At 54.0% G+C, this 20628-nt stretch overlaps 2 protein-coding genes and 1 pseudogene across 2 annotated transcripts in view; all 3 read left to right on the plus strand.

Moving 5' to 3' along the window:
* The window catches only part of LOC134562689 (zinc finger protein 850-like), a 182442-nt gene that overhangs the window by 24886 nt on the left and 136928 nt on the right, over nt 1-20628 (plus strand). The gene's annotated exons all lie outside the window — the stretch shown is intronic.
* The window catches only part of LOC134562740 (serine/threonine-protein kinase pim-1-like), a 218966-nt gene continuing 198821 nt past the window's right edge, over nt 484-20628 (plus strand). The window contains exon 1 of the mRNA XM_063420260.1: nt 484-611. The gene's annotated coding sequence lies outside the window, so the exon portion shown is untranslated. The remainder of the gene's footprint in view (nt 612-20628) is intronic.
* Nucleotides 2612-12299, plus strand: LOC134562739 (serine/threonine-protein kinase pim-2-like; annotated as a pseudogene).

A 20628-nucleotide genomic window follows, 5' to 3' on the forward strand; every position in this document is an offset into this window, starting at 1 on the left:
CACTGCGAGCTCCCCCAGGAGCCACAAGAGCACAGGCAGAAGGGCAGAGCATCCTCAGAAGTGACCCCAGCACTGCACAGTTCTCACTGCTCTGCTCCTGCACAGACTCGGGATGGCCAAATCCCCCCAGGCTGCACATTGCACAGCAGGGCCCCCATTTCCCTGGGGAGCAGCCCAGGCCCAGTTTGGCTCTGGGATGGGGTGATGAGTCCTGTCCCAGGAAGAGGCAGCCAGGGCCAGGCTGCTGCCACTTCCTACTCCAAGTGCCTCCTTCCAGCCAGGCTCTGGGGGTGCTGAGGCTGCTCTGGGCTCTGCCAGGGCTCTGCTGGGCTCAGCTCTCGGCCACGCTGGGCCTGCTGCCCCTCACATTGCTCCAGGCACCTGAATCCCACCGGGAAAGAAGAGAAACTTGCAAGGGAGTTGAGGTTTAAGGGAGTTTTTATTCAAAAATTCCTAGGTAGCACAACAAAAAGCTGTCCTCAAGTGCTGCATCTCCACTGCACCCACATGTCCTGCCTGCTCCGTGCCAGCTCTTGCTCTCCAGTTGCTCCTCAGAGGCCACGAGGGGCTGGCAAAGCCCTTGAGCAGGCACCATGGACAGGTTTGAAATGGTAAGTTCAATTGATCTTCAACTAGTCAGTTTGGTAGTAGAATTAACCTTTCCTCAAAATATAGCCTCTGCTTGCCCATTTTGAAAGCACTCACATAGTGTGAATTTGCCTTATCTTGTATGTGTTATGTTTACCTGAAAAACCTTTTGAAGAGAAAAACACATTTACTGTTTGTTACGTCTTTCACATTTCCTAAGGACATCTGGCTGGTTTTGGTATGTTCTGTTACTGCAGGCATCAGGCCCAGTGCTTGCAGTCTAATTGAAGACGTGTTTCATGGAAAAGAATAGAAGAATCTACCACAGAGACGGAAGGGTAACAGTGGAAAATTAATTCTATTTGGCCCATTACTTGTGGTCCTTGTAAACCCACTGTGCAAGGGCTGGGTTTGCAAGCTGCAGGTTGAAGTACAGTGAGTTTGTCTGGATAATGCTGTAGCCCCATCTCAGCAGATGCAGAAAGGGGCCAGAATCTGGCATTTGGAGTGTGAATTTGGGGTGCTGGCCTTGCCCCAAAGGAGAGGCAGGATGTTCCCTGCAGGGTCTGCATGGAGCAGACAGAAGAGATGGGCAAGTGTTTGCAGGGCCCCTGGGAGGGGATCTTGGGGTTCCTGTCAGCAGGATCCTTGTGCAGCTCAGGCTGGGCTGGGCAGCAGCTCCATCTGCAGCTTCCATGTGCTGCTGCAGCAGCTGCTGCTGGGGACCCTGAGGGAAGAGGCCCCGGCAGGGATGGAAATGCTGCAGGGACAGCTCCAGCCAGGGCCAGCAATGAGCTTTGCCTTCCTGCCTGGGGAAATGAGGCTCCTCTAGTGCAAGAGGAGGCAAAGACAAAATCAAGTTCAACACTTCAAGGAACACTGTAGAAAACTGGAAGCCTCTCCAAATGTCACACACATTCATCTGTTAGCTCTTCAGTGTCGGTTCTTGTAAAAAGCCTTTCCAGTTTTGCCTTGGATCTGAGATTGCAGGGCCCACAGCTGGGCTTCAGAGTTCAATTGATTTTTATTTTCCAGGTTTTTAAACAGAGCTCCAAATTGGGCATCTCTTGCTGTTTTTTCTGCTCAGAACCATGAGAAAGGTTCTGTGCTCCTGTGAGCCACATCTTGAAGGGTGGTTGGCAACCCTGGAATCCTCTGGGAAAGCACTTGATTGACTTCAGGGCCAGGCTGGAAAGCTCAGCCTGAGGAAAGAACTGTTCCAGGTGCCTCTGTCCATGTCCAGCTCCTCCCAGCTGAGTCCCTGAACACACAGGGTGCTTCATAGGGATTTCTTTTCCTTTCCTGTTCACTTGGAGGTGCTTTTGCCTCTCTCCTTTAGAGAAACATCTGACCAGGCCCTGCCCCCATTCCATTTTATTCCCTCCACTTTGGAGTTGGCCTGCTGGGTTGGACATGGAAATTGGTGGTGCCACCCTGTTCTTCCCTCCAGCTGTGAATTTTAGCTTGTATGAAACACTGCAAAGGGCCTTGTATCTCTGGTGGGGAAGATGTGAGGTGGAGATAATTAACAGGATTTGTTGTCATGAACCTTTTGATAATAAAGAAAAATGTGGTGTAGAAAAATTTTGGTGAGGTGCTGGGATTTGAGGGTTTATTTTTTATTATTATTTTTTGCATTTATTAGTACTACTTCTAATTGTTAAGACTATTAAATCCTAGACATTATTACCAATGGCTGGATGTCACTCACTGGGAACATCACCTCCTCCCACTGGGATTAATCTGTACAGTCTATTTCAAGTTGTCAGTGGATTCTAAAGATGGAAATTCCCATTAATGGTGGATTTGGTGTGGTTTGGACCTGAAGAAGGGTCTCCTCCTCTCCTAGAGGTGCCTCGAGCCTACTTTGCCACCACATCTGTTTGTGGCCCCTCACAGCTGCCCTGCCCTGGGGACATGGTGGGACACTCGTCCTGTCAGGGCTGAGGCTCCTCATGGCCCAGCACAACCCCACATTGCCCCTCACATCCCTTCACGGCCCCTCACAGCCCCTCAGCCCGAGGCGCGCGGCTCCTCCCAAAGGAGAAGGGGTCAGGCCTTGCTTGTTCTCCTTTTATTTTGCTCCCTTCACAGCCACCAGTCAAGAAAGGCTGAAATGGAGCCTTTCCCCAGCGCTCCCCTCGGGGTTAATCGCGGCTGCAGCTCTGTGCTGCCGCTGGCCCCAGCGCCAACATCCCCGCAGCCCCGCAGGCCTTTGCTGTCCCCCCGTGTCCATTCGCTGTCCCCGAGTCCCGCCCGGCTCTGGCAGCAGCAGCAGCCGCAGCGCAGCGGGCGCCGGCCCGGCCCAGCCGCGGCTCCCGGCCAGGAGCAGCAGCAGCGCCGGCCCCTTCCCGCCTGCTCCTGCCTCGCCTGCCAAGGGCCTTTTCCAGCTGGACTCTGCACTGCAGCAGCCATCACCCACACACAGCCCTGACTGCCCAGGGCCCGCCTGGGCTGCCCTCAGCAGCCTCCAGAGAAAGAAAGGCTCGGCTTCCAGCGCTCTTTGCAGCGCTCTTTGACTCACCCTCAGGTGACAGCAGCAGGCTGCTCTTGCCTTTGCCTTGGCAATTGGAGATGGCGCCTGCTCTTGCACCCATCTATCTGCTAAGTGAATTTGAGCAGCTCAACTGCAATTGCCTTTTTCCATCATTGCTACCCACTTGTGCTTTTGTGACAGTGAACTCAGGATTTTTGTGGCAGGCACCACGATAAGAAGAGATTGAAATGCTCCCAAGTCCCTGGGCACTGAGTCGAGGGGAATTAAAGCCACACAGGTCCCATTTGCAGAGCTCCAACACAGCCCTGGTGCTGCTGCTGCTGCTGAAATCAAATCAACTTACAGAGGCCATCACAGAAATTGCCCTCTGGAGTGTCAAATAAAATGAAAAAAAAAACCACCAGGAGGAAGACAAACCTCAACTTCTTGACTTGCTTCATTGCTTGCTCTGAGCAGCAGAAAATGGGGATGGCCAGAGGTATTTGCAGCTGCTGCTGATCCCAGCTGCAGCTCAGCCCTGTGCAGAGTCCCAGCAGGAAGCTGAGCCCAGCCCGGGGAGCTCACACAGTGTCAGGGAGATTCTTTCTCTGAATTCACTCAGCCTTGCATTCCCCAGCTACGCCTGGTTACCACCTCCTGTTTTCTAGGCTTCGAACAGCAACAATGCAAACCTTACCAATGGCACAACTGCCCAGTCCACAGGGAAAAGGACAGAGAAATGGTAAAGTTCTCCAGACATTTGTCCTGCTTTGCTGGAAAAGTCGTGCTGCACTCACAGGATGGAAATCCAAGAGAAGCTGGAGTTGGTGGCACATCTTGTGACAGAAGCTGGACCTCGTTCTCCACAAAAGGTTCTTGGAAAGAGCAGCTGGGACAGTGGAGAAGATTGCTGGAAAACTGAAACAGCTTTCCAGAAGTGAAATGAAAATGAAAGAAACAAACCAAGATGTTTTCCTCTATTTCTTTCTATGCTTCCCTTTTCCATGTTGCACTACTTGTCCATGCCATTAATTCCAAAGGGATCTCACCTCGAAGATCAGTGACCTAGTGAGTTTTAGACACTCTAAAAATACCATGGGCTGTACACACAGTTTGCCTTCCCCTGTTTTTGTTGTCAAGCAATGCCAGAGACATAAATGTAGTGCTTGGGTCGGGCACGAATCCTGCAGGCAGGGAATGTGCCCCGGCAGTGTGTGAGCCTGAGCAGGGACAATGCAGAGCAGCAAGCGAGGGGATTCCTCTGGCACAGCGCAGGAGTCAGGACTCTGGGTCTGGGCTGCACAGGGCCAAGTTCCCGTGTTTGGACAGGCTCAGGGGCTGCCCCCGGGGCGCGCGGGGCTCAGCCGTGGAACGGACACGCGGACAAACGGCCCCGGGGCTTCGGCGGCAGCGGCGGCAGCAGCAGCAGCAGCGGCGGCGGCAGCGGCGGCAGCGACTTTGCGGAGTCTCCGAACTCTGCGACGCTCCTCACCTCCTGTTCCCCCTCTCCCTCTCCCACTGTCCTGCACTCTCTCTCCGTGTCCCGCAGTCTCTCCTGGTGTCCCTTTCCCGGTCTCCCCAGCCCCTCTCGGTGTCCCCGTCCCGGCCTTTCCTTCTCCCCTGCCGGGCCGGGCCATGCCCCCGGCCCGCCCCCGGCCCCGGGCGGGGCTGCCCCGTTCCCGTCCCCGGGCGTCCCTCCGCGGTCTCGCCTGGGCCCGGCTCTGGCCGTGCTGGCGGTGGCGCTGCTGGGCCGGGATCAGTGCCTGGGGCTGGGGCGGCATCGCCACCCTTTGGCTGCGCCTGGGCCGGGCACGGCCTCGGCCCCGGTGCCGACCCCGAGCCCGGCGCCGCCTCCTCCCGGGCCCCGCGGAGGACACACGCGGCGCGGCCGCTCCCGCCGCCTCCGCTGCGGCTTTCCCGGCCCGAGCTCCGCCGCTCGGCAGCGCAGCCGCCGGCCCCGAACCGCCGGGGCCCGGCGCGGGTGGGGATGCCCGGCCCGGGCCGCTCGGGGGGCGCTCGGGGGCCGTGTCTGGCCCCGGGCCGAGCGCTGACGGCCGCGTGTCGCCCGTAGGGAAGGCGCAGGAGGCCCTGCAGGACCGGTACCGGCTGGGTTCGCTGCTGGGGCGCGGAGGATTCGGCAGCGTCTACTCGGGGACACGAGTGTCGGACGGCGCCCCGGTGAGCGGCGGGGCCGGGGGCGGGCGGAGGAGGAGAACGAGGTGGGCGGAGCAGGAGGAGAAGATCGGACCGCAGCGGGGCGGTCGGTGAGCTCAGCCCGCTGCTGTCCCTTGCTCGCAGGTGGCCATTAATGCGTGCCGCGGGATCGCATCCGGCTCTGGGGCGAGCTGGTGAGTGAGCGGGGCCAGCGGCAGAAGCCGGGCCGTGGCGGGCGGCGAGGAGCCGGGGCCCGGCAGGGTGGGAGCCGCCGGGAGCCCTGCGGGGAGAGCGGGCCTGGGCTGAGCGGGGCGCCCAGAGCAGCCGGGGCTGGCTGAGGGCTCCCAGAGCCCCGGCACGGCCTCAGCCCCACTGACGGCATCGTGCTCCTCCCGCAGCCCAACGGCGCCCGTGCGCCCCTGGAGATCGTGCTGCTGGACAAGGTGTCCGCTGGCTGTGCTGGTGTCATTCAGCTCCTGGAGTGGCTTGAGCTCCCCGACAGCTTCTTGTTGGTGCTGGAGCGTCCGGAGCGGTGCCTGGACCTGTCGGCTTTCTTGGCGGAGCGGAGGTTCCTGCCGGAGGAGGAGGCGCGGGCGCTGTTCCGCCAGGTGCTGGAGGCCGTGCGGCACTGCACCAGCTGCGGGGTCCTGCACAGGGACATCAAGCCCGAGAACATCCTGCTCGACCTGGCCACCAGAGAGCTCAAATTGATCGACTTTGGCTGTGGTGCCTTCCTCCAAGACACAGCCTACACCCAATTTGCAGGTGAGCCCTCTCAGGGGATGTTCCTGGTCATCTCCTGGCCCAGCCTGGCTGTAGCACCGGGCCTTCCCCCTCTTACTGCTGGCAACAGCATGATGTCTTGAGCCAAGTTGCTTTTGTCTGGGGGTGGGAGGGGGCCAGCCCTCACATGCCCAGGTATGCTGGGCGAGGCTCTAGGAGTAGCAGCATCCCCTGATGAACTGCGTCTGTGTTCCACAGGAACCCTGTCCTACAGCCCACCAGAGTGGATCCACCAGCAGCGCTACCACGGCGAGGCAGCAACGATCTGGTCGCTGGGCCTCCTGCTGTACCACCTGGTCGTGGGGAAGCACCCGTTCAGGAGGGGCCAGCAGATCATCTGGGGCCGCATCTTGTTCCCACGATGGCTCTCTCCAGGTGGATCCTCATCTCTGGGCACAGGGGAATACCAGTGCTGGGAGACAGCAGCAGCCTCATGAGCACCCTGCTCTGGCAGCTGCTGGGGAGGGGGCACATGTCCTCCTCTGCTGCCCTCCTCCAAACAGACAATACATCAGGAAGTTTAGGCACAGCTCTGGGCACACCCAGCATGGCCTGGGCATGGGAATGGGGGGCCAAAGCAGACGGGATCCTTCTCCATGTGACTGGTGGATTCTGGTTTGTTTCTTCAGAGTGCCAGGATGTCATTAAGAGGTGTTTGTCCATGCAACCCTTGGACAGGCCATCCTTAGAAGACCTCTTCAATGATCCTTGGCTGCAGGGCGTTCATCTGCCCTAGAAGATGGGAGAGGTCCATGTGCACAATTGGATCCAAAACCTGGCAGGTAACAGCTCCACACATCTCATGGCAATCAGTGCTAAAGAAGAGCAGACTGTTTTTGTCCTGCCTGTAGCTCTGAGCAGGGATCATCAGATGGGAACATCTGTGCTGCAGCTTAGCTGGAGACCTGCTTCAGCAAGCACTGGTGGCCACCATCCATCCTAGTTTTGGTTGTCCTTCTTCACTGATGGCTGGGGCCCTGGGCAGAACAGTGACAGCCTGCTCTGGCCCCCAGGGAAGGAGGAGGCCCTGGAGAAGCTCTGTCAGGTGGGGCTGCTGCTGGAGACACCAAAGACAACCTCAGGGATGACAATCTCTTCCTCCACCTGGTCACCAGCAGCTGAAGATGATGGAGTTTGATTCTGGCACCTTCTTCAGAGACACGCTCCATGCCCAATCTGCAGGTGAGTCCACAGCCAGGGGGATGCTCCCAGATCCGGGCATGGCACGGCCTGGCCGGGCACCAAAGGTTCCTCCCTTTGCTGGGCCGGAGGCAACAAATCCTTCCCTGGGCTGTCCAGCTGCTTTTTGGCTCTGGGCAGCTGCTGAGGGGCTGGATGTGGCATGGCTGGCTGCAGGCTGGGCACATGTGCTGCCCTCCTGCTCTGCCCCCAAGGGCAGCAGTGATGGGGAGGTTTGGGCCCAGCTCTGAGCATGGCCAGCCCGGCCTGGGCACTGCGGGCGGCTGGGACAAGGGCACAGGAGCCTTCAGCTGACGGGCAGTTTCTGGTTTCTGTCCTTGCAGCCGGGCTCTGCGGGTGCTGAGGCTGCTCTGGGCTCTGCCAGGGCTCTGCTGGGCTCAGCCCTGGGCACGGCTGGGCTCGCTCTGCCCTCACATTGCTCTGACAGCTTTGCAGCACACCAGCCCCTTCTGAGCACAGCGCCTGAGCTTTCTGCTTTGGCAGCTGAGTGAGACTCTCCTGCTGGCCCAGAGATTGCAGGTAGGGATCCACATCCAATTGGCAAGAACCCAAACACTCCACAGTCCCAGCTGAATGCCTGGATCTTCACAGGATGTTTTGTCTGTCCCACTCTTCCTTCCTTTTTGGCTGGAATTGTGCAATTGCCCTTTCTTCCTCCTCTAGGAGTGCCACAACTGAGCAAAACCTGGCGAGTGGATGGTGTTCCTAAGGCAGTGCAGTCTGGAGCTGATGGATGAAGAATTAATTGCCCTTCTGCACCTCCAAACCAGAGCAAAAAGCTGTAAGTGGGACTTTGTGTCTTTAAAAATCTCTGAAAACTTCCAAGGGAATGTGCAGCTCCTTCAGGGAGTGAGAAGGAAGGTCATCTTCTAAAGGATTTGGAGTTTGACAAAATTTAGATTCCCAGTCTTGCTTAGATCTGGTGGGGCACAGCAATTTCCTATTCTTTCTACCACAATTTAAAACAATACTGAAAACAAACTGCAAAATCTTTTTAAAAGGCTGCTGAGGTCAGTAGGATGGATCCATGCCATCAACACATTTACAAAGCAAATAACTGAGATCTCATTTTAAAAAGATTAGTTATCTCTTTATCCAAAGTTACTAAGTATTTTTCACTACAGATTTAGGATTTGTTTTTATCGTTCTCATTTTTTCTTTTCTTTTTTTTTTTTTTTTTTTTCTTTTCTTTTCTTTTTCTTTTAATAGAAAAACTTTCCTAAGAAAGGAGTGTCCTTTGCTGCTGGTTCCCGTGTGGAGCAGCTCCCTTCCCGCTGGCTGAGCTGCTCAGGCACAGCCCGGCAGCTCCTGGCCCTGCAGGGCTGAGGCTTTTCCCCGGTGCTGGGCACAGACTGATGGAGCAGCACTGCTCAACACGGGCACACACAGAGGGAGCAGAAGCAGCTGCCTTTGCCCACCTGCAGCTCCAGGGCCCAAACTCTGAGCACACAGGGCTGGAAGGGACTGGCAGCTCCCTGTTTGCTGTGCTGCCCCACTTGTGGCCAGCCCAGCTCTGCAGCCCTGGGCTCCTGGGCTTTGTGCAAGGAACAGAGGTGAGGACTCCCTCTCCATGTGCAGCTTCCAGATGGAAAAGGCTGCTGTGAGCAGGCAGCTCCAAGGGCAGAGAAAGGAGGGTCCCCACCACTGGATCTGTGCCACTTCCACCGTCCTGGGCAGCAGCCACTGAGCCCAGGGGAACAGAGGGCACAGCAAGAGGAACAAAACCAGGCAAGGTCAGAGCCTGGGAGGAGCCAGAGCTGGGAGCAGGAACAGCTGCTCCATTGCACTCTTGGAGAAAGCTCTGGGCTGTTTGTGAGCACTGAAAGGCGTGAAGGGCAGAGAGGAGGCCACAGCAAACAATGCTTGTGTTTGCACACCCTGCCCTCTCAGTGTCCCAGAAGGAATTGCATGAACTGTGTTCTTCTCTCGGAGTCGTCTCGTTCAGCATGAGCAGCTTTGCACCAGGAGCTGAAGGAGCTGAAGCCTTGGGCCACAAGAGCTGAGCAAGAGGGAACTTCTTGACCAAAGTGATGCTGCTAACATGGACCTGACTGAATGCAGTAGATAAATCATGGAAATATAGAATCTTTTCTGTTGGAAAAGACCTCTGAGCTCATCAAGTGCAAGTGTTAAGCCAGCAGTGTCAAGCCCACCACTAAACCCTGAAGAGCCAGGCCTGGACAAGAGGCCTGAGTGAGGCCTGAACAACAGGCCCGGAGCCAAAGGTGACCTCTGGATGAACCTTCCAACCAAAGGTTATCTTTGTATCTGCTCCTTAACAAAATATGCATGGTCATTAGCCTTGTACTAGATGTATCCACTCCTTAGTGAAACAGGTCATGATCTTTCTGTATTTAGAAGCCAGACAAGGCCATGAAATCTGACATCTGGCCTTGTCTGGGGCTCTGTGGTCAAAGGCGACTCCCTTGGTTCCTCCCTGGGTCCTGGCCAGGCTTTGGGAGGGACCCAAGAGGAGGATGAAACTAGATGTTCCTGCACTAGAAGTGCTGTCAGTTTGTTTGTTCAGCTCTGTCAAAGTTGGGCCCTCCCACAGCCAGGCTGGAGCCTCACCTGTGGCTGGAGGCACCTGCAGGAATTCCCAGTGTCCAGGAGTGGCTCTGCAGTCCTTGGCTGTGACAGCTTCCCCCAGCTGATGTGTGGGTGTGGGTGATGGGAAAGTGTGAGGGCAACTGGTGATGGATCTTTCTTCATCACTGTGGGCAGTCTTTGGTAGTGATGCTTGGGGGCATTGCTGAGCTGCTCCTTTTGTTCTCCTTTGCTGCCTTGAGCTGTAGGAAATGACACTGATTCCTTCAGGGGGTGTCTGTGTCTTTGGTGCTGACCCTGCCCACTGCTCCAACAAAATTGGCATTGTTTGGCCAGAGCACCACAAAATGTCACTTTTTCAATCTAAATGGGAGGAATCAGTCCTATCTGACACTCCCAGATGGGAAGCCCTTCCCTAGAGTTCTCTGGCTCTGGAGTGGGCTGAGGTGGGAGCGGATTTTTGACAGGGGCCACTGCATTAGAGGGTGTAAAGTGTCCCACCCTGGCTCTAAAATGGCTCACTGCTCAGCCTGGGTGGGTACCACAGTGGTCGTTAAAAAGGAGAAACTAGATGCCGTAAAAACCCTGGTACAGGAACAACTGGTTCAAGGACACATAGAGCCATCTATGAGCCCTTGGAACACCCCAGTATTTGTTATAAAAAAGAAATCTGGATAGTGGAGGTTACTCCATGAGCTGAGAAAAATCCATTCTGTGATGGAGAGAACGGGCACGTTGCAGCCTGGTCTGCCATCTCCTGCAGTGATTCCTGCCTCCTGGGACATCCTGACTGTGCACTTAAAGGACTGTTTGTTCACTCTTCCATTGCACCCAGAGGACACCCCAAAGTTTGCCTTTACCCTGCCTTCTATCAATAACACTGCACCAGTGCAAGGTTCTCAATGGAAAGTACTTTCCCAAAACAGGGGAAACAGCCCCACAATCTGTCAGGGCTGTGCTGCTCAGGTACTCTCATCAGTGAGAGAACCATTTCCAGGGGCATACTGTTCCCATGACATGGATGACATTTTGATTGCAACCCAAAGCAAAAATGAACTCTCCCTGATTCAGCCAAGCCTGTTGCAAGCATTAAAAACATTTGGGCTGCAAGTAGCACCAGAGAAAGTGCAGCAGCAACCAGCCTGGAAATATTTGGGACTCAAAATAATGGACCAGACTATACAGCCACAAACAATTCCATTTTCAACCAAAATTCTAACTCTAAACGATGCACAAAAACTCTTGGGTACCATCGGCTGGGTCAGACCTTACCTAGGACTGACCAACTCTCAATGAGCACCTTTAGTTGACCTCCTAAAGGGTGATTCTGAATTAACTTCCCCCAGAAAATTAACCCCAGAGGCAAAAGCTGCTCTCCAAACAGCAGAGCAAGCTAGCACAAACAGACAAGTCCACAGGACATGCCCAGAGGTGTGTATCACTGTGTTTATTCTCATTGTTAATTTTCATCCTACTGGTATTACTGGACAGTGGAATACACACTGGCCTGATCCTTTGCACATTCCAGAATGAATGTTTCTACCTCATGATCCAAAAAAGATGGCACCCACTGTCTTTGAACTAATTGCACAGTTAATTATCAAATGCTGTCCCAGGTGTTAACAATTGAATGCTAGAGCTCTTTCAAGAATGATCTTGTGTCTGTGACACAAGAGCAATTGGAATGTGTTTTGCTCACAGTACAGCCCTGCCAAGTGCTTTGCAAGGACACTGGAAGGCTTTGGGTACCTGCCAGACGTGTCCGTCCTGCCTTAGGTCCTGTCCAAGAGCACGAGCAGCATTCTCCTGAGGGCCCTCAGCAGACGCTGTGGAGCCGTGTGTGGAACAGGGACAGAAACAGCTTCTTCACCCACCTCATGGCGATCTGGGACTCTGCAAGTGACAGCTCATTGAAGGGTTCTATTTGTTTACAAACTGTTGTTCTGTTTACAAGGTGTTTTTTTCTGTTTAAGAACTGTTTTTCTGTTAATTGTTTTTTCTCCCAGTTTTCAAAGTTGAATGTTTCCTTGTTTCAGTGCTAAGCTGTAATTTGTACCCATAAGCGTTAACCTGTCCCATGCTAGCCTAGAAGATTGTGATCTGGCCTGACAGCTCCTGGCAGTGAGTGCTGCAACTCCAGGGCTACATGGGACACATCACTGGCTGAGCAGGATGAAGTTGGACAAAACCTCCTTCAAATTAAACCCATGCTGTCTGCTGTTACCCCATCTGCAAAAGGGCCCTTGCAAATGGGATAACAGCAAACAATTGGCATTTGAATCAAAACCAAGGGAGGAGATGTAGCAAGGTCCAGCTGGTTTACAGCTGGACATAATGAGTGTGGCCATAACAGACCCAACTGGGCTGGCCTGGCTTGTTCTAGAAGTGCCATGGGGAGCAAAGAGCTCAGGCAACCCCATCCAAGCCCTGGATGCAGACACAGCACTGGCCAGAGATCTGGGCACGGCAGAGATACCCAACCAGCAGGCTTCCCAAGGCTGGGAAATTCAAACTCATTATCAAAGGGAGCTTGGAACAATAAATTGTGGCTGTTGGTCTGAGCCCAAGAAGATCCTGTGTCGTGTGTCTCTCTCCAACCCACCAGCCTCATGTTACACTATATCTATATCTAAATCTATGTTTCTCTCTGTATCTTTATGTATACATTGAAAATCTCTTCAGCTTCTCTCATTAGACCTTTATTTCATTACTGCTTTGATTGCACACCTCTTTCAGGCAGGCTTTTCCTCTCTCCTTGGCTGCACTTGTCAGGCCTGAGAAGAGAAATTTGGTCAAGCCTTGGGACAGTTCCCATCATCTATCCCTGCTCCTAATGCTGCTTTGAATCATCTTGGGAATGTGAGCATGAGGGAAACTGGGGGGACTTTATTGAGAGCAGAAGTGAGGCACAGAGGCCGAAGTGTAAATGCAGAGGCTGGGTTCCCCCAGTCTGCAGTGCTGTGGGGATTGGGGCCTTGCAAACTGCTGTTTTTCTCTGTCAATGGCTGATTCCTTCTGTGGATCTCCTCCTGGAATTCCTGTGCACCAGGGCTGGTGCTGGAGCTGCAGCCACACCAGGTGCCCAAAAGCTGTGTGGGAGCCAGTGGGAACAGCATCAGAATTCTGAACAGGTTCATAAAAATCCGTCATAACCCAGAAGCAAACCTCAGCAATACACATCTGTGGCAGGTGAGGAGACTGAAAGCTTTCATTGTTGTTATCTTTGGAGAATGAATTCAGCAAGAAAAAGCCTCTCTCTTGCCATTAAAATACTTGAGTTTCAGCCATGCCCCAGACTCTCAGTGTCAAGGATTTCTCTGTGTGGTTGGGTTCTCCCCCCGTAGCTTCCTGCAGGTTGGTGCTAATTCAAGATGTTCTGGAGGGTTCAGATGTTTGAGTGCCCAGGCAGGGAGTGCAGAACAGGGATGACAAGCGCTGACCTTTGCTGTGCCAGAAAGTGCAAGGGACAAATTGGTGCCAGTGAAGGTTATGCCTTTCCCTGGGAGGATCAGTTCTTGTTGTGCTTGTGGCAGAGTGTGGTGCCAGAGGGGTTTGCAAAGGCAATCTTGGTGCATGCAGGCCAGAGGCCCCTGTGCTGCAGCTCCCTCCAGGCTGGCTGCAGCCCCTCAGGGTGCCCAGGAGCAGGGCTTGCCCACAGCCCAGTGCAGCCTCGGGAGCCCTGGGGCTGCCCAGGGAAGAGCCATGGCTGAGGCTCTGCAGGGCCAGGCAGGCTCAGCCCTGCTCCCTCCTGGCATCCCATGGCACAGGGCCCACGGGGATTTGGCCCTGCACACGCCAAGGGTGTCCCGAGAAAGGGCAAGCAGAGGGTGACCTCTGTCAGGGGGAGCCCTCTGTGCACAGGGACCCCCACTCCTGGGCTGGCTGTGCCAGCTCCCCCAGGCACCTCCAGCCCTGGCAACCTGCACCAAGTGGAGACCACCCCTTTGGAAATGCTGCCTGTGCCCAAAGCAAATGCAGAGAGACCTGGGCTGTGAAAAACAGAGATTGTTTATTCACAGAAGAACAGCAACGAACATGAACTAGAGAACATATTTACATTGTAAGAATATTTGTAACAGCAACAATGTGCAGAACGTATTTACATAAGAACATATCTACAAAAACATAGGAAACATATTTACAAAACATAAAAAAGAAACCCTAAAACCTATATCCTAATGGCAACACATGCTAAAACATATATCCTAAAGAAAACAGCCAACTCCGAAACATATATACAGAATTGTGGCCTCTCTTTCTGGGATGTCCCTCAGACCTGGAAGAAAAGCAAGTGCAAGTCAGGCACCAGGGCTGTTCCAGGTGCTCCCAGGCTGGCACAGGCTGGCACAGGGGGTCTCTGCTGTCACAGCTGAGCCTGCCTGGGGCAGGGGGCTGTGCCCCAGCTGGGACGGGGCTTGTGTGGGCCCAAGCAAGCCCAGGGCAGGCTGGGGATGGCCACCAGGATCCAGTGCAGGGGCACCGAGTCCCTGAGCAGGGAGCACCCAGCCCAGCCCCAGCCTGGCAGCAGGGGACCCACTCTGCCTGTGGGGAGCACATGCCTGTTCTGCTACTGGCACGCTCTTCATCCCAACACCATGGCCTCCTCCTCATTGTTATCATCAATCTCCATATATTCAATCTGGTCTTCTATGTCCACCTCCATATCTTCCTCTGTCTCCTCCTCCATATCCACCTCCATATCTTCCTCTCCACTCTCATCTCTGTCCACCTCCATGTCCTCTTCTGTCTCAAGCTCTACATCTATATCCATGTCTTCCACTCTTTCCTCTTCTACATCTACTTCCATCCCTTCAACTCTGCTCCCTTCTTCCTCCACCTCCATGTCTTCCTCTGTATCCTTCTGTCAATCCACGTCCATGTCTTCCTCTCCATCTGTGACAGCCTGCAGAGGTAGCAAAACCTCAGAGTGGGGTCCCTGTCCCACACCATCCCCCTACAGCTCCAGCCCAGCCAGGACGTCCTGGGGTGTCCACCTCCCTGGAATGGCACCGTACCTCCATTGGGACAACTATGAGCATCCAGCTGCAGAAACTTGTGGCCAAATCCAGCAAACAGCCAACTTTAAGAATGGATGCAGCCTGCAGAGGAAGCAAAACCTCAGAGTGGGGTCCCTGTTCCACACCATCCCCACACAGCTCCAGCCCAACCAGGACATCCAGGGGTGTCCACCTCCCTGCAATGGCACTGTACCTTCCTCAGGAGAAAGGTGAACATCCTGCAGGGAAGGATAGAAAAATCCAGGCAATAAGGAGCTTTCAGGACTGATGGGGTTCTCAGGGAGCAGGGGAAAAGCAGGGTGACAGCAGTGCTCTTGGAGCAGGGTGAAGGCTGGGCTGACACAAGGGCCAAGAGTTGTGTTGTGCTCTTTGGTGGATGTTGCCAGTTCCACTTGGAACATGCACTGTGACATCCCAGCTGCCGCAAGTCCAGGCTGGCTCTCAAGTGGACACTGGCAACCAGAGAATGATGGAAGGACTGAGCTTTCTTGGGCTTGGAAGGGACCCTGAATTCATCTTGTGTCAACCTGAGCAATCTTGCCCACACCCTGTTGCTCAGAGCCCTGTTCCCACCTGGCCTTGGCTGTTGCCAAGGATGGGGCATCCACAGCCTGTGTGCACAGCCTGGCCCAGTGCCTCAGCAGCCTCAGTGCAAAAGAACATCTTTCTGAACCTTCCACTCCCAACTCCAGTCCACCTCCTGCCCTTGAAAGCCATCCCCCCTTGCCCTCTCTGCACAGGCCCTGCTGAACACTCTGTGCCCATCTTTCCTGGGGGATCCTTCCAGCCCTGCACTGCTGCACTGAGGCCTCCCCATGGCCCTCTCTTTGCAGGCTGAGCATCCCCAGCCCCACATGCACAGCAGGCAGGCAGATCAGAGCCACTCAGGGCTGAGGGGTAGCAAACAGCATCAGGGACTGAGAGATGGCAGCTTTACAGCCAGGGTTGTCTCTAAATGTGCAAAATTAGTACTGGTGGAGAGGAAGATAGTGGGACGCTGGCTGTGTTCCAACTGGTGAATATTTTCTTTCTTTTTCCTTCTTTTCTGTCATGCTGACCAAGGTTTTCCCATCTGAAAGGAAGCTTGGCACAAGATTCATTGTCTTGTCCATTTGAGAAACACTGAGCAGTGTCAGGAAAGGCTGATGATGCAGAGCAAAACTTGCAAATATAGTGGTGATCCTGAGCCTGGGGGATGAAGATAAACCCAGTCAAAAGAAATCTCTGAAAAGCTGAGCCTGCTTTACAATTTCTGGAGTTTGGCTCCATCAAGACTCTTCATGGCTGACAAGCAATCACATTTTGTCCCCACACCCTCCCCAGCATTTCTCTCATCCCACCCCTGGCACTCCCATGGATCAGGAGCAGTGTGGCCAGCAGGACCAGGGCAGTGATTCTTCCCCTGTGCTGGGCACTGCTTGGGCAGCACCTCGAGTGATCTGCCCAGTTCTTGGGCCCCCAATTCAGGAAGGACATGGAGGGGCTGGAGTGTGTCCAGAGAAGGGCAGCAAGGCTGGTGAGGGGTCTGGAACACAAGGCCTGTGAGGAGCAGCTGAGGGAGCTGGGCTTGTTTTTCCTGGAAAAGAGGAGGCTCAGGGGAGACAAGGTGATATCGGGGCACAGGTTGGACTTGATGATGTCCAAGGTCTTTTCCAACCTTGCTCATTCTGGGATTCTCTGAAACCACCCTTTCAGCAGCTGCAGGATGAGCCCTGGGCCTCCTCTTCAGAAGGTCCAGTAGCCCAGGTCCCTCATGTTCTCCTCACAGCCCCAGAGCCCATCCTGTCAGTCCTGCAGAGCCTCTGCAGCCCCTCCTCATTGCCCAGAGCAGGGAGCCCCACAGCCAGACACAGCAGCCCAGATGTGCCCCCCTGGCCTGCGCTGCCTCTGGCAAGGGAGCAGCAGGAGGCACTGCAGGAGCCTGCAGACAATTCCTGAAGCACTTGGAGGATGATCCTGCTCCCCAAGGGACGTTCCCATGGTGCCAGGTCAGGAACTGAAATGGGGAGTGGGGCCAGGGAGGAAAGGGCAACCAGGGATAGGCTGTTTGCAGGGCAGGGAATAGGGGTGGGCAATAGGAAGAAATTTTTACCAGGAAGAGTAAAGAAAGCCAAGGGAAAGCAAAGGAAATTCTCCGCGCAGTTTGGGGGTGGCTGCCAGGCAGTCCTGGCTCTGAACAACAATGTCTGCAGTGGGACAGGAAACTCACAGCTGATGGGAACAAACTTTCTGGCTGACTTCCAAGGCCACCACAAACCTGAGTGGTTTCTCTCCTGTCCCCCAGCCCCTCCAGGCCCCAGGGGCTGATGACATTTGTGCTCACTCAGGTTCATTTCCCCACACCAACATCATGGGGGTGTTCACACCTGCTCTGTGCACTGCAAACAGGGGCTCCTGAGGCAGTGCTGCCGTGTCTGTGCCTGCAAGGATGCGGCACCTGTGTGAGCTGGGGGAGAGACCAGGGCTGCAGAGGGGGATGTTGTTGGCAGGTGCATGAGGACGCTCTGGGACGCTGCCCTGGGGTGTCCAGCACAGTGGGGATGGATCAGCCCCTGCTCTGCTGCTCCTTCCCGTCTTCCCTAGGGTCCCTGCAGAGCCCCAGCCATGCTGTTTGCCCCCACCCTTCCCACGGCCAACCTGGGGCTGCTCATGGGGCTTTTCTGTGCTGAGCATTGGCCTGGGCGTGTTCTGGAGAGAGCCTGGGCAAGGAGCCTGCAGCTCCCAGGCCCTGGCCTGAGGCGTCAGCGCTGCCCCAGCAGTGGCCATGGCCTGTCCCTGCTGCAGCCCCGGCACTGCCACCCCCAGCCCTGTGCCCAGCCCCGAGAGCACTCAGACCCTACAGCAACAGCAGGGCCAGGAGGGCAGCGGGGCAGGGCCATGGCAGCAGCACTGGCAACACCAAGTGCTGCTGCTGCTGCTGGGCACAGCTGCTGTGCAAGCACTGATCTGCCCCCAGCTCTGCACACAGACATTGCTGCTGCAGCCCCAGAGAAGGGAACCAAAGGGGCATTTCTGCAGAAAACTTGGCTGGGAGATTCTTGAGTTCCTTTAAAGCCACCAAGAGGGCAGCCCTTTATTGACACAGTCTGGCCACTGGGAAGGTGCAGGGAAACAAAATGAGAAATGGCACAAACAATGACATTTCTTTGTGGACAATATTCAAAAATGAAAACAAAGAAAAAGAACCTCCAAAAGAAACTAACCTGAAGTATCAAAAACGACTTTTATTAGAAGGGATTTGCAGAAATTGGCTAGCACTTGAATGTTGCTGAAACCATCCAGACATCATTCTTTACACTGCAGCCTTGAGCTCCTGGTCCCTCAGGCTGTAGATGAGGGGGTTCAGGGCTGGAGGCACCACCAAGTACAGAACTGACAGGGCCAGATCAAGGGATAGGGAGAAGATGCAGGGGGGCTTCCGGTAGGCAAACACTGCAGTGCTGAGGAACAGAGAGACCACGGCCAGGTGAGGGAGGCAGGTGGAAAAGGCTTTGTGCCCTCCCTGCTCAGAGGGGATCCTCAGCACAGCCCTGATGATCTGCACATAGGAGAAAACAATGAACACAAAACAACCAAATACCAGAGAGGCACTAACTGCAATGAGCCCAAGTTCTCTGAGATAGGATTTGGAGCAGGAGAGCTTGAGGATGGGGGGATTTCATAGAAGAACTGGCCCAGGGCATTGCCCTGGCACAGGGGCAGGGAAAATATATTGGCCATTTGCATGAGAGCATTGAGAAAGGCACTGGGCCAGGCAGCTGCTGCCATGTGGACACAAGCTCTGCTGCCCAGGAGGGTCCCGTAGCGCAGGGGTTTGCAGATGGACACGTAGCGGTCATAATACATGATGGTCAGCAGGAAATACTCTACTGACATAAGAAAAATAAAGAGGAAAACTTGAGCAGCACATCCTGTGTAGGAGATGTGCCTGGTGTCCCAGAGGGAATTGTGCCAGGCTTTGGGGACAGTGGTGCAGATGGAGCCCAGGTCACTGAGGGCCAGCTTGAGCAGGAAGAAGAACATGGGGGTGTGCAGGAAGTGGTTGCAGGCTACGGTGCTGATGACGAGGCCCTTGGCCAGGAGGGCAGCCAGGGAGATGCCCAGGAAGGAGCAGAAGTGCAGGAGCTGCAGCTGCCACTGTTCATGGACAAAGGACAGTGACAAGTTAGGACAGGCTGCTTTGAGCCAAACCCATGCCATTCCCTGTAGACTGTCCTGCGGTCTTGGTGTCTTTGCTGCAGATCCTGACTGCTGAGAAAACATCAACACATTCACTTCAGAGTTAGACTAGCTCAATGCACAAGATGGCGGCCAGGGCTGAGGCAGCCACACACAAGATGGCGGCTGGGGCTGAGGCAGACACACACAAGATGGCGGCTGGGCCTGAGGCAGACTCACACAAGATGGCGGCTGGGGCTGAGGCAGCCACACACAAGATGGCGGCTGGGCTCAGGCTGTGCCTCCCAGCGCCATCTGCGGCCCTGCCAGCCCAGCCCCAGCCCCGGAGCCGCACAGACCAGGCAGAGCCCCCCCTTCAGCCCTCTGTGTAAATGGACATTGACAGACACCCGGGAAACGGACACGGTGTGGCACCTTTGCTCTGTGCACACAAACACAGACCAGCCAGTTCAGAACGTCAGCTGGCAGTATATTGATGTCAAGGCAATTCAAATAGGTGAAAATAGGAAAAAACTCCAGGGACTGAACATTTTGAAATAAAAACTTCCTTTTTTCCAAAAGAGGGCCAAAAGCGTTTCCTGTGCAGATGGACTTTGCTTAGCTAAAGAAGCATAAAAAATGGTTTAGTCCAGGCAGGAATCACAGTGACTGTGAGGTGCTGAAAGCAGAGATGGGATCTGCTTGAGGCCAAGGGTGCAGCAGCTGCTCACCTGAAATGTGTATCCCTCAGGGTACCTCTTTCTTTAGAACACTAGTGTTATAAATGAAAAGGTCCCAAAAACATCCAAGTTAAAAATTAGCAGCAAATTTTAATTGAGATGAATATAATTAAATAAAAGGATACATTCAAATAAAAATGTATTGCATTCTTTATAAAAGTAATTTAACAGTAAATGGACCTGGTATCAATAAAGCATGAGCATAAGGCTGCCTGGCCAGGCCAGGGTACATGTGCAGAGTTCAGGACCCTACCCCATGTACAAATCAAAGACTGTTTCATCTATACATTTATACTGTATCCAACAACCCATCTCTTCCCATCTTTAATTGTCTCCTCCCAGTTTCGATTCTTGAAGTTTGCGTGACTTTCTTCATCGCGCATGCTCCAGTTGTTTTTGAGGGTCTTTGACTCCTTGCGGTGGTGGCAGGTGATGAAGGCTACTCCTCTTCCTTGTATGTCCTTTGTATGACCTTGCTAGTTATATGTGTGTGCCTAAATAGTTAAGTACCATTATAACAAAAAAAGAAATGAACATCTGGATATTTGGGCTTATCTCAATGTTCCTGGACTCTTCTCAATCCCTTTTTCGCATGTTCAAGGACACTACTCTCTAACTGTCCTTGGTCTCATGTCCTGTTCTCATAGTATTTTGCCAAGGAAAAAGGGCGGGGGGACTCTTCTAACACTATGTCTTTATCTGAAGTTAGTTTTACTAATTCTGCTAATATTGATTAAATATAAAGTTACAATACTAACCTATTGATATTAAGTAATATTGAGTATATATATAGTTACAATTTAGCACGAACCATACTCATTTATAACACTAGTGTTCGAAAGAAAGAGGTACCCTGAGGGATACACAGCGCAGGTGAGCAGCTGCTGCACCCTGGGCCTCAAGCAGATCCCATCTCTGTTTTCATCACCTCACAGTCACTGTGACTCCTGCCTGGACAAAACCA

This window comes from Prinia subflava, chromosome 30 (assembly GCF_021018805.1).
Source record: "Prinia subflava isolate CZ2003 ecotype Zambia chromosome 30, Cam_Psub_1.2, whole genome shotgun sequence".
Taxonomy (NCBI): Eukaryota; Metazoa; Chordata; class Aves; order Passeriformes; family Cisticolidae; genus Prinia; species Prinia subflava.